Source organism: Marmota flaviventris, chromosome 12 (assembly GCF_047511675.1).
Source record: "Marmota flaviventris isolate mMarFla1 chromosome 12, mMarFla1.hap1, whole genome shotgun sequence".
NCBI lineage: Eukaryota > Metazoa > Chordata > Mammalia > Rodentia > Sciuridae > Marmota > Marmota flaviventris.
In genome coordinates, this window is record NC_092509.1 from 99,769,563 (window position 1) to 99,782,387 (window position 12,825).

Sequence of the window (12,825 nt, forward strand, 5' to 3'; positions counted from 1 at the left end):
AAACACACAGTGTAGTAAATACATTAACCAGTAACGGAGTCATTTATTGTCATTGTAAGCGTCATTACGTAGTATGTGGGATCGTGTGTGATAAAATTTTGTACAGCTGGCAGCGCAGAGGACTTTTTCACACCAGCCTCACACAGTCACACGAGTAGAGCGTCCTGCTGCCATGTCAGGGTGGCTGTGTTGCCACTAGGCCGTAGAGTGTTTCAGCTCCATTACAATCTCATGGGACTGCCATCGATTGTGTATGGAGTCCATTGTTGACTGAAAAGTGGGCTGGGGTTGTCACTCAGTGGTAGAGCATTTGTCTGGCACGTGTGAGACCCTGGGTTCTATCCTCAGCACCACATAAAAATAAATAAATAAAGGTATTGCATCTGTCTACAACTAAAAAAGTCATTTAAAAAAAAAAAAAGTCACTCTGCGTGCCTGGCTGTAAAGGGTGCATGCGTCATGATGGGTGAAACCTGTCAACTGGACAGCTCACATTAGCTTCAGAAAAGCCTGAGAAGGATTTTGAACTACCTAGGAGCCACAGAGGTCAAGTTTAGTGGTGTCAAACTTAAAATCTCATGAGAATAAAATCTGCTGTGATTTGCTTTGCTCTTTGTCCTTGTCCTATCTGGGACATCTAAGGCAGAAGATCATCAAGACTTCTGGCTCCAGAGGGAGTCCTCTGACCTCCGTGCTACTTTCCAGCTGTGGAGTTTCCCCCAGCCTTGGAGAGGTGGCATAGAAGCTTCCTGCAGCTGTGGATAGAGATTCCAGAGAGGCCACCTCGACTGTAGGTGAGGGTTATTTTAATGAAATATAAATGTAGTGTCTTCATGACTTTTTAAAATCTGTAAAGGTATACAGGTATTAATTTTTAAGTGCAAAGTGCTGTGAAGCTCTGAAAGAAGTACCAAGAAAAAAAAAATGATCTCTAGATTGGAGGAGGGGTAGAGAGGACTTGGTATAGATTCCCTTGGGGGGGGGGAGAGAGAGAGAGAGAGAGAGACGGTCACAAAATCAAAACTGAATGTAGATAGGAAATGGGAAGAAAGGAGGGAAGTGAGACACCCCAAAAGATAGATGTGAATGAAATAAAACAGCAAGATGTAACTAAATGGTGGCTGGATTCTAATAGAGTCTGCCAAGAGGATCCAGATCTCAGGGGTGATGTGAGGGGAGGTTGTAGATTAGGCAGCGTGAGCCTCTGCGTGGCTGGTAAGGGAAGCCCTGTGCTGTGAGCACGCTGTAGACCAGAGCCACTAGTAGCGAGCACACAGGAACAGGAGCTCTTGAAGGAATGTTACTTACCAAACTACTCACCAGTATTAGTTACAAAGCTATCCCGTGCTTAAAATCTAAGGTAAGCACCTTTTGTAGAAAATATTAACTTCATCGATTGATTCAGAAGACATTCATTGTGCAAGATGTTACGGTAGGTGCTGGAGACACAATAAAGAACAAGATAGAGTCTTTGCACCCCAGTAGCTTTTGTTGTAGAGGGAAACCTACACACTAAAGCACCAGAAAGCAAAAAATCAATAAAAATATATTTATTGTGATCAGTGCCATAAAGATACCACAAAGGGAGCTGTCACTGGGAAAGCCAGTGGAGATGAGCCCACCCTAGATGGAGAGGTCTGGGGAGGCTGCTCTGAGGAGGTCCTGAGTTGGGGCTGAAAGGTGAGGAACCAGCCGTACAGAGTTGTGAGGCTGGGGATCAAATCAGCGAAGGCCCAGGGGGGCAGCAGCCATAGTGGCTCCAGAGGAGAAAGCAGTTTGTCATGTTCCAGAAACTAACAACAGTCTGGTGGGGACCTGTGAGTGACACTGCAGAGGGATGAGGGGACAACAGGCAGCTGGAGGCCAAAATGGCAACCTGACTGCCGGGTGGGGACTGGATTAGAAGGCAGGTCCCTGGAACATGGGCTTGCTAGTGGACCTCATAATTAAACTTGCTCACCTAATTAGGAGACGGTGGTCTCCCCAGGTGAAACTAGGTCTGAAATTTACCCCAAGAAGAAGCAGAGAAGGAACCTCCCACTGAGCAGGTGCCGCCCCAACCAGAGCCAAGAAGGTGCTGATCCGCTTACACTCAATTGCTTCTCCCGACAGGACCCACACCGCCAGCCAAGGTCATTCCTCTCCCCCAGGAAGTGTACATGAATCAGTGTCCCTTCATTGGGAACCTTAAGCCAGAGAAGGGCTTCCTCCACAGCGGCTACTCAGGCTGGTGTCTGTCTGTGTTTGAGTGCCAGAGATCGTGGAAAGGAAAACATAGCATCCAGAAATGGAAGGGAAGGGTCTGCGGCTGTGATGGGAGAAATCCGCCCCCCACCCCATCCTCACCCAGTTTCCTCTTTTGCCGGGGAACAACAAACAGTGTTAACCCATCAGGGATGGTGACAGAGATGTGGGAAGTGGAGCTCTGTTTTGGTTTTGATCATAATTACAGTGAAGTTGGATTTGCAAGGGGAATGCCATTCATTCGGGACATGGTGTGGTTCCCAGGTCCTTGACCTCCTGGGATCTATTGAGGGTACTTGTATGCAAGTATGCGCCTGGGCCTTGCAAACTCCCTGTGTTTGTGTGAGTCTCACTGGCTGCTTTTGTATCTATCCCTGGCATCTGGTTTTGTTACACAATTTTTTTTAACCTCTGAACCACATCCCTAGCCCATTGTTTATATTTTTGTTTTAAGATAGGGTCTCAATAAGCAGCTCAGGACCTCGCTAAATTGCTGTGGCTGGCTTTGAACTTGCAATCCTCCCGCCTCAGCCTCCTGAGCTGCTGGGATTTCAGGCGTGCCCCATCGCGCCCGGCTACACAATTCAACTTTTACAGTTTGACTTACTGATTTATAAGGTTAAGAAATAAAGCCATTTGACAGGGTTGAATTGAAACCAGTAAGAAAAGTGACTCCTTCCCCATTTCTCTGGAAACCTCTGCCCTCCTTCCCTAAACGAACTGTTGCCGGGGAAACAATGTGCAGAGGGAAAGCACGGAGTGAGCACAGCCCTTCATCCTTGGGAGAGCAGGCTGTGCTTCACGCTGAATCCTGCTTACTCAGCACATCCTGTGCCTCCCTTAGGATCTGCTAGAGTGGGTTTCTTAGCATTCATGGCTGGCAAAACCCTAGGCGATCCTAGGCAATCACCTAGGCCAGACAAGCTGCAGCCCAGGGCAGACGGAATTTGAGCCTGGCAAGCTGGGTGCCCTTCTCCAGTAACTGGTGGGGAGCAGCTGCCCCTCTCAAGGAACTGGATTGGCTCAGTGAAAAATAACCCTGTAGTGTGCATTGGCTACTGCCTTCAGGAAGACAATCAGAGTTCTCTCTCTCTCTTTTGTAATAGTTTAATTTTCTACAAGGTGCATGTAGTTCAAAAAATTCAAACTGTTCTGTGATCCTCAGTGTCCTGCCCCAACCCTAGAAACCAGAAGCAATTGCTTTCAATTATTTTAATGGTTCCTTTGGTAGTTGTCTCAATAATTTTAAATAACATGCTTACACTGCTAGATTTTTCAATTTTAGGCATGATCTATTGATTTTCCTGTTTTAAAATATTCTCATTTGGCCCCCAATGCATGTATCCACAACCTTTCTCTCTCTCTGTCTCACACACAGACACACAGACACACAAACACACACACACACACGTACACATACACATGCAAAAACAAGTGTGCATACATATGCTTCTATTCTCTCTTCATTTTCTGGCTATGGTTATATCACGATTTCTAATTAGGTTACTATGCATCGGTCACGTTATTTTGAGAGTGGAAATCACATGCTCACATTGCTGAGTCATAGGGATGAATGTGATTTTTTTTCTTGTATAATTTTCCCCCTGAAGTTAGTTAATAATTTGCCTAAATTTTCTTTTCACTCAGTTACACTCCCAACTACCTCTAATTCATCTAGAGCTTTATGTTCTCAGCACATCAGGTAGTCTGTTGGTTTCTCCATTTTTCTTGGCCACAGCACCCTGGAGTGTCGCCCTGGGTGGCCATTTCTGGCTGCTGCCCAGGTCAGCTCCCCAGCGGCCCTCCGGGGATGGTCCTTTGCTGTTGTCCTCAGGTCCCTTATACTCATCTCTACGTTGGGTCCCTGATTTTCTGGATCCCAACTCTCCTTCCTTATTGATTTCTTCTCGTATCTTCCAGTGCCTTTCCCGAAAGGTACCTGGGTTGAAGATACATTTTAGATGATTTTGTATCTGAGAAAACCCTTCATATTCTCCATGATGGAGCATAGGAATTGTTTTCCCTCCAAAGCTTGAAGATGTCTCCTGTTGCCTCCTGATTTCCCATGTGATATTGAGAAAGGAAGATGGTTTGAATGCCACTCTTTTATTTTTAACCCATTTTTTTTTTTTGTCTTTGGAAAGCATTATGCTGTTCTCAGTTCCCTAGCAGCCTGAGGTGTCATAATGTGTTCCTAAATTCTTGTTCATTCATAATACTGGACAAGTACCGAGTGCTACTTGGACCTTTCAGTTGGACCTTTCAGTTTTGGGGACATTTTCTTTAATTAATTTTCTGATATTTTCATTTCCTCTATATTCTCATTTCCTTTTGCTAAAACATCTACCTTTCAGGGACCAACCTGCTGAAGGTTGATCCTCTAGATTTTTTTATAGAGGAGTATAATTTTTTTTTTAATTTTGTATATTCTCTCCTATTTCTCTCTCTCTCTCTCTCTCTCTCTCTCTGAAATATTTTCCTCCTTCCTGTTTTGCCTCTGTTTGTGCTTTCATTCCTGTTTGCAGTTAGTTGTTGGTTGCTCTTATATGCTAAAGGCTTTCCTGAAACATCGCACGACGTGCTGATTGGATGTGGCGAGTGTTTGCACCTGGCTTTCTGGCAGGCGTTGCTGTAGGTAATCTGCCGGGCACTTTGATATAGCACCCTCAGAATTGGGCAACTTCATCTCTTACCTCATGGTACATGCCTGGTAGCCCCAGAGTGTGCTTAGAACTGAGCAGGGTCCAGGCCAAGGTCCATGGGCTGAGTTCAGCCCATGTTGCTGAGCTTCCCGTCCCTGAGCCTGAAGTCCCTCTTTAGAGATGCCACATCTAGTCCTCCACCAGGGCTGGGGCTGACAGTCACCTAGACTTGCAGAATAGTAGAGAAGACCCAGGGACCTATTTTCTTCTAATCAGACATTTAGCAAACATTCCCATTGTCATCTCTGCCTGCACGATTCCTCTCAGGACTATTTTGGGCTCACATTTCATAGGCTTTTCTGGGCCTCTGGGGTGAAGACCTGCTTGCTTCTGGACCTTTCCCTCTCTAGACTCTGGTTCCAGCATGTGAAGTTCATTACCACTTGTTCATCTGTTTCTAGCTCTCAAATTCTGTGGCTATTTTCTCCTTCTGTTTTTCTTCAGTCTTATGAATGTATGCAGCCTTCTTAAAAATTCCCTTATCATCATCTTCCTAGAGCTTCAGGAGGTGCAAAGATACGCAGGTGTGTTTAATCTGCCACTCTTTACAATTACACTTTCCAATGCATTTCTAGTGAGCCTGAGTTCTGCACAGTGGACCATAAATAATGAGGACCACCGTTCAGATAATTAATAAAGAGAAAGTGCTGTAGCAGGGTCATCAGTCATGGGGTGAGCTCCGAGTCGTGGGAGGGTCTGCCCTGATCTGCCAGCAGGCTCTCATTGTGTGATAGCACCTCACACTGTGGATGGGCCACGAGGCTCAGGGGAACAGAGGGTTTTTCTATGGTTGCTATTCTAGCCTTGGACAGTCTAAATCCCTGACTTCAATCTCTGCCCTTGTGAAATAAACAAATCTCTGTGTTTTGTGTAAGGTTTAGATATTTTAAACCGTGCCAGTTTCTTTTACAGTACAAACCACCCCGGAACTAAATTTATATTTTCCTAGCCTTTTTTCACCTTAGACTGAATAGGCTGGTATAATGCCCATAATTTGCTCAGTTGAGTTTCTTTAAGTCCTAGCTCTGGATGCAGTACATAATAGGTACTCACTAAATTGTTGGCTGACTAAAGAGGAGTCAGAGCTATATGGCACTGCATTGGAACTATGATCGTGACCTCTGTGGCTGTCATTTCTAACCAACTAGATACCATTAGGAGAAGCCATGGCTGTGACTGAGAAGAGCCATTCTTCACAGGCTCTGAACCGTGATAGGCTGATGATGGCTGCTGGCCTCAAATACCTGAGGGCAGAACTGAAAAATGATGCCCCTGCTAAGCCAGACTCCGCGTCCTATTACCCAACTCTTGGGCCATATGTTTAGCAACTTATATTTAATAAATACAGCAGCAGAATCTGATTATAGCAAGCCCCGTGCTAGTTAAACTCGATTGCCAGGGAAATAGAGTTAGCATCCTGAATTGTTTTTATGTATTGCCGTGTGCAATTGGAATGCCGGTTCCATATGGCGCTGGCTCTGTCTGTGGACTGAACAGCTCATTCCCCGTCAGATGGTCCCATTTTGGGTCAGTGATGATTGCAGGGAGCTGTGTGTGGAGGCAGGTGATCCCCAAGGGGGTCCATTAGAGTTCGGTTCTTTCCCCTCCATTGCGGTCCCACTGCAGACCTGTGGACTTGGGCACAGCTGGGCTGCAGGCCTCCGTTTTTAATCGGCACTTTGGTATTTACAGTGCTGGCTCCATCCAGGGCTTCGGAGAGGCAGAGACAATGGCTGGAAGAGAATAAATGCCTCCTATAAAGGTTAGTGGGGATTGTGTTCATGCTTCCAAAGCGGGGTGGGCTCTTTTATCTGCGCGGGTCCACCTGCTTCCAGCTGTCTCAGTCCCAAGGAACATCCCCAAAGCTGCGAGGCTCAGCCAGAGGGGAGGGGGTAGCGTGCGGTTCAGCCCCAGAGTGGTATTTCCACCCTGCCAAGCCCAAGAATGCACTCTCCTCCTTTCTTTAATGCTGCCTGGGGAGAGCTGGCCATCCTTTGCCCTGGCGGGAAGAGGTGGTTTCCTCTTCCATTACTTTATAGAAACGTCTTCAGAGCTATCACCACCCATCCACCTGTTCAGCTTATTAATAAAGCAACGTGGCAGTTTCAGGGAAGAAAGTGGCCTGGTAGGAGCCTGAGGTCACTCTTTGAAAAAAAGGACTCTACTCAGATCCCAAGAACAGACACGCACTCCTCACCCTCCGCTTGCTAAGGCTTTGGTGACTGCTTTTAGAGTCGATTACAGGGAGGCCGCTTGGGCACATATGGATATCAGTAGGGCTCCCCGGCCACGCTCCTCATCCTAAAGGACGTCCATACAATATCACCAGGGTGCGGAGCTGGGGAGGCGGCTCCCTCCGCCCCTTTCCCTTCCTTGTCAGAAGGAATCAGCTCAGTGTGGAGCGTGGCAGGCTGCCTTGAAGTCATGACTCGGAAGCCTGGACTCTTGAGCTGGCAGCCACTTTCCTGTGTGTGTCTGTCACGTGTCCTCCATGGGCTCCTTCTTCTCTAAACATTCTTTCCATCATGCTGTTATCCTCCACTCTCTTGCTCTCTGTTTTTATTTCCCCCTAAGATTTATCAGGCCAACCCACGAAAGGACTTTTGAAATGCCATCGTGACCCCCTCGCTCAACGGCCCAGGATCCGACTCCTTTGCTCTCCCAGCTTATGAATGTCTTGAAGTCATAGAACCTTCTTATTTAAAAATAAAATTAAACCTCCTTGCCTGAGCGGTGAAGTCTTAATGGCCTACATAAGGCAAATGGCAATAAAGCAAAACAAGTGCATCTTTATGGCCAACCACTCATGTGAAAGAGGTGTGTAAAATAACCATAATAGTCACGGCAACACGTGGGTGTCCGGGAAGCCAGGCTGGGAGTGGGGCCCATCATAAACTATGCCTTTCCCATTAATGTGATTCCCTGTGACTCCTGCAAAATAAGCCTGATGGGTGGAGATGCTGGCCCTGGCCCTGGCCTCCTTTCCTGAGGTGGTCCTCGATGTCGAGGTCCATAGATGTTTGGCCTCATGGCAGAGGCCAGGGCTGGACAGGGTAGCACCCCTACAGCAAGCCCAAGTCATCACCCCCTGCCCCCAAGCCCCTTGGCTGCAAGATCATCCAATTTTATGTTATTTTGCACCTTATGTCCTTTCTGACTTCCTCTTCTGTAATCCCCAGCCTTCAGGAAAATCCTATTTAAATATTCTCCTTGGTCTCAGCTGTGCTACAAGGTGGGCCCGCCAGGCCCCTGGCTCTTGTTTGGCCAGAACATTAAATGGAAGCATCTCTCTCCACAGACCAACAGAGGTGGCCCTAGTAATTAGCAAAAGATTTCCCTCGGGCAGCATTTTCCAAAGTGGGTTGCGTATAATGTGTGTTTGGTTTGGCTATTAATAAGCCTGATGGGGGGAGGGAATGCTGTGATCAAATAAAGTTGGGGGGATGTTGGGTTAAGCAACTGAATGGGGCTTTTTTCCAGCAAGACTTCTCCAGAACTTTGTGCTTACCCCCCGAGGCTGCTGCAGCAACCACCATCTCAGTGCCAAAAACAACAGAATTTTTTTTAAAAAATTTAATTTTTTAGTTATAGGTGGACACAATATCTTTCTTTCGTATTTACGTGGTGCTGAGGATCGACCCCAGTGCCTCACGCATGCTGGGCGAGCGCACCACCCTGAGCCACAACCCCAGCCCCCAACAGAAATTTTTTCTCTCCCAATTTTGAAGGTAGAAGTTTGGAATCTGCGTCCCTGGGCTGAAATCAAGGTGTTGACAGGGCTGTGCCTCTGGGGGCCCCAGGGGACACCCCATTCCTTGTTTGTCAACATTTCTTGACTTATTACCACCACTCAAACATCAAAGCCAGTGTCTCTGGATTTCTCTCTGTCTCCACACAGACTCCTTCTCTGCATCCCTCTCGTAGTGTCACAGCAATGGCATTTGGGCCTAACAAGCTTCTCTCAAGATCTGCAATCCAATCACATCTGTGGCCATAGAAGGCGATATTTAGAGATATTGGGACTCGGAAGAGAATACACCTCTTTCCAACCCACACTTGTACCCACCACAGCCTCTAACACAGGGTGAGGACCAAGGGCCTCTAAAATGAGGTTAGAGCTGGAGGGTGTTTCAAAGCTCTCCTCTCAGGACGGCCTGCTGGGCCAGCGGTAAGGGGCACACCTTGGAAATTTCACCAAAGGAAGATGAACCTGGGGAAATGTCAGAGCTGATTCACCAGCTGTCCTCTCCCTGTACATCTGGGATTTACTTTTCTGACCAGGTGGACATTTCCCTTGACTCGGGAGATGACATCGCCCCACAGATAAAGTATGGAAAACCATCAGTAATTTCATAGGGACATGCAAACTAATCTCCACAGAGGAACAATCTCTAGGGAACAGTGAAGCTAGCACTACGTTAGGGGTTTCAAATCCTGGATTGGATTCCTGGTGCCCCTACATATAAGCCAAGCGACCCTGGGGGGAAGTAATGTAACTTTTCTAAGCCTCAGTTTTCTCTTTTAGGCAATGAAGATAATAACCAATAAGTACCTCACTGGGTGAATGCTGTGTATAAAAACAAACTTTATTAAAGTAAGACATTACACATCTAAGGACTTACTTTTATTCTGTGAAATGCAAAACAAAGTTTTTTCTTTAATGCTCACCCTCTCTGATGGTCTTGTTAATGGTGGGTTAAATTTCTATTGGTTTTCTCTGGAGATCAAGATGTTCCTCCTCAGCCAGGGTCCAGAGCAACTCGTCTGTGCTTTCTTTTTAACCCCCTGTTTGGGCTGGGGTTGTAGCTCAGTGGTAAAGTGCTTGCCTCACACATGTGAGGCACTGGGTTCAATCCTCAGCACCACATAAAAATAAATAAATAAATAAATAAAACCCCTGTTACATTCCCAGGGGTTGGTGTGCAGTATGTGCTCAATAAATGTGCAATGAATGAACTCTCTAGCCTAGATTTCTTCACCCCGTGTCTTCTTTTTACAATCATAGAATCCTGAGGTTGGAAAGGTCTTGGTGACGTCATCCAGAACAGTAGTTTTCAATGCTAATCTGGCGATTGGCCAAGTCTGGCTGGCCTACGTGAGAAGCAGCTGGGAGCTGATCACAAACAGCTTCTGGGCTCCACTCCGGGGACTTTGTTCCGTGGGTTTGAGACAGCACCTGGGAATCACCTTTCCACAGGTTTTCCTGGGCCATGTGATACAGTTGGTCTTCACATGGCTCTAGCTGCCCCTGCACAGAGGCCACTGCTAAGGTACCACACTAAACACCCTACTTCTTTTTAAGGTTCTCCATAGATTCTGCAGTTTCCTTCACTAGAGATGTACCAAGGGTCAGGTGAGTCCGCCACGATTCAGAGCCTCTGGGTTCATTGGCTCATTCATCCGTCTATTCACGCAAACATTTATCATGCACCACCGCCCACTTATTCTTGGCTTTCTTTCTCAAGGGACCTCTTGTCATCAGGAACCTCATGATTTAAAGCCTCATATTTCTCCTGCTTTGCCTTGAGTGTCGGATGCGGGAGGCTTGCTTTTCCATCTTACTGTTTGCTTTTCTCTTCCTTGGAATTATCTCAAGGTAAGGAGGGAGCTTTTCTTCCCTAAATGATGCATCATGATCACCGCTGGGAGGGGTCTCTAGGGACCAGTCCCCAGCAGTCGGCTAGCTAGCGTCATTCCCTTATCTCTCTTCGTGAAGTGAGTCAAGAACATGGATTTTCTGAATGTCAGAGTCAGAAAATAGAAGGCACAGGTTTCTGTCTCCCATCTCCTTTCTTAAAACAATGTGTATTCAGAAATTTGCATCCTGAAATAGCACACAGGAGAGCAGCTGCTCCCCTTTCAGAAGCACCGTCCTTGGCACATGAACCTGGCTGGCTTGAGGAAGGGGCCTTTTCTCCTTCTGGGCTCGTGATCACTTCCGGACATCTTCTGATACTCACCAGTGCACACTTATAAATATCACATGGCCCCAAAGCCAGCCAGCCGGCCAACATCTCTGAAGTGGTGGGTGAGTGAAATCTTAACTGTACCATATTTTTCCTGGCTACAATGGGGTCTTGCTTCTTTTTCAGCCTCTCTGGCCTTGGAGGATGGACATACTCTCCTCTGGGTCCTGAGTCTCCTGTGTGTAGTGCATCCCAGTTCCAGGGGTGCTCTGGGCATGTGTCAGCAGCAGTCTTCACGTTGGCCGGGAGGCAGATGCCCCAACAGTTCTGAAAGCTGCCCCAGCATCCACTGGAGTAGGGGTGCAGCCACAGGGCACCCCATTGTTGTATTTCCTCTGGAACTGGACTCACAGGGTCCAAAGAGGCTGCTCTCCTCCTATGGCAAGTCACACCCTGTGAGCCTGGGCCCACCTCTATGACCTGTAGTAGGTCAGGAGACAGGGCCAACCGCAGTTTTCTGCAAGTTCTTCCATTTAAGGATCTCTAGATAAAGGTGCTGCCTTCTTTTGCTCCTGTTTGTCCAGAAGTCAACAGAAGGGATGAGGAGGCACCAGGAAAGGCCTAGCACCAACAGCTGGGACTCCAGACATGGGACAATTGTGGGAACAGGACAGAGTGGTCTTCAGAGGTCAATGGAAAGTGGGAGAATTATTGCATTTTCTGGACCCAGCAAAATCTGAGGCCTGGTGGCCCCAAGGAGAGGGCAAGTTGTCCTAGCCGTGTGTGTCTAGCATGCAGAGCATGCCTCATTAATGAGGCCAGTGGTCTTTTTTCCCCCCCTCTCTGTCTTTGTTGATATTTTCATATACAATTAATATCATGAATTTTCATTGCTTCTACTGGGAATGTAATCATTCAAACTAGCCCCTTATGTTGTTAGCAGTGAAATTTGGAGTTCAGAGAATCTAAAGAAATGAACCGTTTGAATGTTAATAGCGCTAATTGTGAAATTTAGAAAATTCCCACTTTCTTCCTCTTTCTTCTCCTAGTCCCTCACTTCATCCAGGTATCCCAAATCACCTAAAAATTGATACAACTGTACACATATTCGATTCCTTGCTCCCCTTATTAACTCAAATGGCTTCTCCTCCCCAAGCTCACTGTGGGTCTCCCACCTCGCCTATCCCAGGAGAGCCTGGATTAGGGAGCTTCTTGCTCTATTTGCAAAACTGTGAATGCAGGCCTAGCCCAGCAGATCTGACACTTGGTGTTTGTCCCCTGAGCTTTCAAAAGGACATTTGCATATTTCCTGAGGAGGAGAGTCACAGGGAGCCATGGTGTCAGCCACCATCACCACCCTTCCAAGATAACTGGAGTGGAAGGACATGCCTCATTGTGTCTCAGCTGCGGGTTTATTTTGATGCTGGAAAATGGGGGGTGGGGAGGGAAAGCGTGGGGCAGAGAGAAGACAGATGAATGGTTCATGGAGGCAGGCGGAAGCGGCAGACTGAGAGAATGGATTGATAGATATTGGAGCCGAGATGTAAATAGGATGGTTTATCTAAGCTGTTTAGAGTCCCCCTTCTTATCTATCCATCTATTTATCTATCTGCCTTAAGCAGGGACTGATGGGCAAACGTGGAGAGGATGGATTAGCAGCGGACTGGGAGCCTCCGGTGTCCCAGTCTCCAGGAGCAAAAGGGCCTTGAGACCCAGGACAGACTACAGATGCTCCCTGAAGGGTTTCCTGCCCCTCCTGTGCTCCCAACACAAGCCCAGGCTGGGACAGAAGCCACTCCCCTGCCTCCCTGCTCCAGACCCCTCCTCTCACAGTGCAGCTGTTCTCAGACCCCACCGAGTGGGAAGAAGCAAAGGAGCAGGCTTGGTGCTGACATACATTTTGTCCCAAAGTCTTGCTTTAAATTCCAGTCAGGCTTCCAGTCTTGCAACAACAACAGGGAAAGGAAGAGGGG

General features: G+C 47.3%; 1 long non-coding RNA gene across 1 annotated transcript; it reads left to right on the forward strand.

The window, feature by feature from the left end:
- The first annotated feature begins 707 nt into the window (after positions 1 to 707).
- Positions 708 to 11,191, forward strand: LOC139701422 (uncharacterized). The gene is made up of 5 exons (XR_011704005.1): positions 708 to 794; positions 6,639 to 6,708; positions 7,521 to 7,763; positions 10,249 to 10,299; positions 10,412 to 11,191. It is a non-coding gene; the product is annotated as an uncharacterized lncRNA (long non-coding RNA).
- The last annotated feature ends 1,634 nt before the right edge of the window (positions 11,192 to 12,825 follow it).